The sequence below is a fragment of the Bison bison genome, unplaced genomic scaffold (genome assembly GCF_000754665.1).
Source record: "Bison bison bison isolate TAMUID 2011002044 unplaced genomic scaffold, Bison_UMD1.0 scf7180017851035, whole genome shotgun sequence".
Classification (NCBI taxonomy): domain Eukaryota; kingdom Metazoa; phylum Chordata; class Mammalia; order Artiodactyla; family Bovidae; genus Bison; species Bison bison.
The window spans coordinates 3,573-6,818 of record NW_011481608.1 but is presented as its reverse complement, the minus strand read 5'-3'; the positions used below and the strand labels follow the sequence as shown (position 1 = coordinate 6,818).

Genomic DNA, 3,246 nt, shown 5'->3' with positions numbered 1-3,246 from the left:
AATGTATAAAATGTGATTAGTCTTATGAATTTTTAGAGCCAGATGAGTTATTAAAAAAATGTAAATGTCCAAAAAAACTGCATCTAAGTAACATTAAGTCTATTAATTTAATGTTACCAAAAAGTCAGGAAAAGCAAATGCAAAGATAATCAGAGAATACTGATTCACTCCCCTCCTCCCTGAATCATGGATATAATTTCTAGCCATTAGTTACATTAAGTATACTGTTGTTACTCAAGAAATGTTGTGTAATAATGGTGTTTATTAAATGGGATATTTTAACATATCTTAGAAGAAATATAAAAAGTCAGCATGACTATAAAATGCATCATAACTTTGCATTTGCATAATTTTCTCTTTAAAGACATAATGCTCATGTTATATGAGCTTTAAAGGCACAAATGACTTTTTAAAATATAATAAAGTAAGTCTCTAGAGACAGCAAAAGTAAGCAGGAAGAAATTAGGCACTAGGACTCAACTGAAACTGACCACAGGACATTTGAAGTTGATGCATCTGGTGAAGATGGCTAGATCCGGAGCACACTGGTAGATTTCCTCTGCCTCTGAAAGTTCCCTGTAAACCCATTAAGAGACTAACAATGTACTGGGTCTCCCAGCACTATGTTCATTTCCCCAAATACAAACCTCATATTCTCTAAATCAAGCTAACAAACATCAACTGAATGTTGAACTTAACATTTAAGGGATCATATGACCTCACCACATCCTTTGTATTACGGTAATCTTTCAGTGGGCTTCCCAGGTGGAACAGAGGTAAAGAATCCACCTGCCATGCAGGAGATGCAAGAGACATGGGTTTGATCCCTGGGTCAGGAAGATCCCCTGGAGTAGGAAATGGCAACACCCTCTGGTATTCTTGCCTGGGAAATCCCGTGGACAGAGGAGCCTGGTGGGCTACAGTCCATGGATTCCAATTCTACAAAGAATCGGACATGACTGAGCAGGCACGCATATAATCTCTCAGTAGGACATAGGTAAATGTCTTCAGTGACTCATTCTTTTTTATCAATTTTCAACTCTACACTGAAGACTTGTAAACTCTGAACAGGTACTTACATTTATTAAAAATCAAATTATCCTTCCCAACTATCTAAGGGTCACTAGCAGCTTCTCTACGGCAGCCACTACCTGCACATTCCTGGCTCCTTCTTGTCCTCAGTACCCAAAACAAATATGCCCAACTGTGTCCACCAACAGGACTAATTTTAGAAAATAATATAAGAAGAGGCCACCAATTTGGCCCCATTTTGACTAATCTGGCATGTAGATGCAGTGGAACAAATTCCCATAGTGAACCAAAGAGAGAAATTGAAAGTCTTTTATATTCCAACCCCTTTGTGTGCTGTGTGTCTTCTTACATAATATAATGATTCCCATGAGGCCAGGAATACTACACAGTGGGGACATCAAGACACGTAAGGTGGGCCTCGTGTCATCCTAGAGACAAAGCACCCCTGTCTTTTAGGAAAAGCTGTGGTTGTTTCTGGCTTCCATCTCATGGCTCAGGGAAGTGAGCTCATATGAATACTCCAATGTTCAGAAAGGAGTAAGCAACCCCCAACTGAGCTCCAATGCCAATCTGGGAGGTTGGCAACTCCTATCACCCCCACTTAGCCAAGCACCAGCAGGTACCTGAACCCTGGGGTAGAGGGCCCAGGAAGGGGGTAGGGCTGGCCTGCAGGTTTAACAAACAGAGGGGCTTGTTTTTCAGGTTTCATCTCAGATCCTCCCCCTGCTTCTGTGACAGTTATAACACCATGTAACATACAGTAGATCTCTGCTCCCCTTCCAGCCTAGAAACTCCTTACACAACTCTGCATATCCTGTGTCCACTGCAATGACCTACATCTAGTGGGTGCTTAATAAGTCACTGGCTTCCATTATGAACTGAACTAACCTAATCTGAATGGAATGAAGAGCTAAGAAGAGAGAATCTGGCAGCCTGGCTGTGTCTCACCAGCAAAGGTAGAGCAGATGGGCACAATTTGCTAGAGAACAAAAATCAGTATAGCCTCTGTGGTAAGCAAGGATTCAGCAGAAAGAAAAGTCTTTGCATTTCCATTTCAACTGCTTGACCACAGCAGTGAAGCAGGGGACTACATGGGAAAACAGCAGCCTTTGGCATCAGGCAGACAAGTTTAAGTTTTTGGCTCACTCTACTTGCTGCATGCATGACCTTCATCCAGGAAACCCCTTGTAAGCCACAGTCTCTTCACCTCTAAAATGAGGATGATATTAGGGGAATAAATAAGACAACAAATGCCTGGCAGTTAGCAAATGCTCAATAAATGGTAGCAGCTATTAGAAGCTTAGAATTTGAAACTCAAAAATCAGCTCAATCTTAACTAGGGAACAAAGACTCCAAGTTTAAATATTATTTTCTAATTGACAGATGTATCACTTACCAATTCCATATTTAGTCCTATAATAAGTTTTCGTGAAATCATCACAGTCACAAAGGAGCACTTTCCTTCCCCACACATTGATGGTGGTTCCTATGGATAGGTCAGTATCTTTGTAAAACTCTTGGTCTAATTTTCCTAGCTAATAAAAACAAAGGAACATGATGTTGGCACCACAGACCCACCAAAGATCTTGGCATCCCCCCTCTCAAAGGAAAAAGGAAATTTTAAAAAATCCATTACATCACTTATAACCAAATTTTTTAAATCAAATCAAAAGACAAGCACTCAAAATCAACATTTTAAAACACTCTTTTAGCAAGGTAGTGCTACCAAATGGCAATGCAATGCATATATTTATATGTACACTTAAGCATGTTTATTATTGATAAATGCAACAGTGCAACACATACATTTATATAGTCATCAATGTCGTTCACAACCAGTCTCCCAGAAGAATACCCAACTCAGCCCACATTCCAGGTTTCAGAGAAGCCATACTGGTAACAGTAATAAAACATGACTTACCTGATATTTATCCAACAGGAAGCCATACACTCGGGTCTCTGAGTAGCCACCATACACATTGAGAACTGTCCGGTCTGTTAACTGGCCTGGTTGATAGACTCCAGGGGGGCCATACTAGAAGATATAAATCAAATCAAGATGTGGTAGGTGGACTCTCAACATAAACATGCTCCTGGTGAGGGGCTCAAGTGGCAAGTGATACCATCTGGTTCTCCTCTATCATCCCGAGGAAGACAGGACACAGACTCCAGCCACCTTTCCCCCATGTTTCCCCACCCTCTGCGGGTCGGTCT

At 40.9% G+C, this 3,246-nt stretch overlaps 1 long non-coding RNA gene across 1 annotated transcript in view; it reads right to left on the bottom strand.

Annotated features, from left to right (window-relative positions):
- LOC104995860 overlaps nt 1-3,043 on the bottom strand; it is a 7,359-nt gene extending 4,316 nt beyond the window's left edge. Inside the window, exons 1-2 of the long non-coding RNA XR_826103.1 lie at nt 2,954-3,043; nt 2,429-2,567 (exon numbers count right to left, since the gene is read on the bottom strand). This is a non-coding gene — a long non-coding RNA (uncharacterized LOC104995860). The remainder of the gene's footprint in view (nt 1-2,428; nt 2,568-2,953) is intronic.
- Nucleotides 3,044-3,246: the final 203 nt, after the last annotated feature.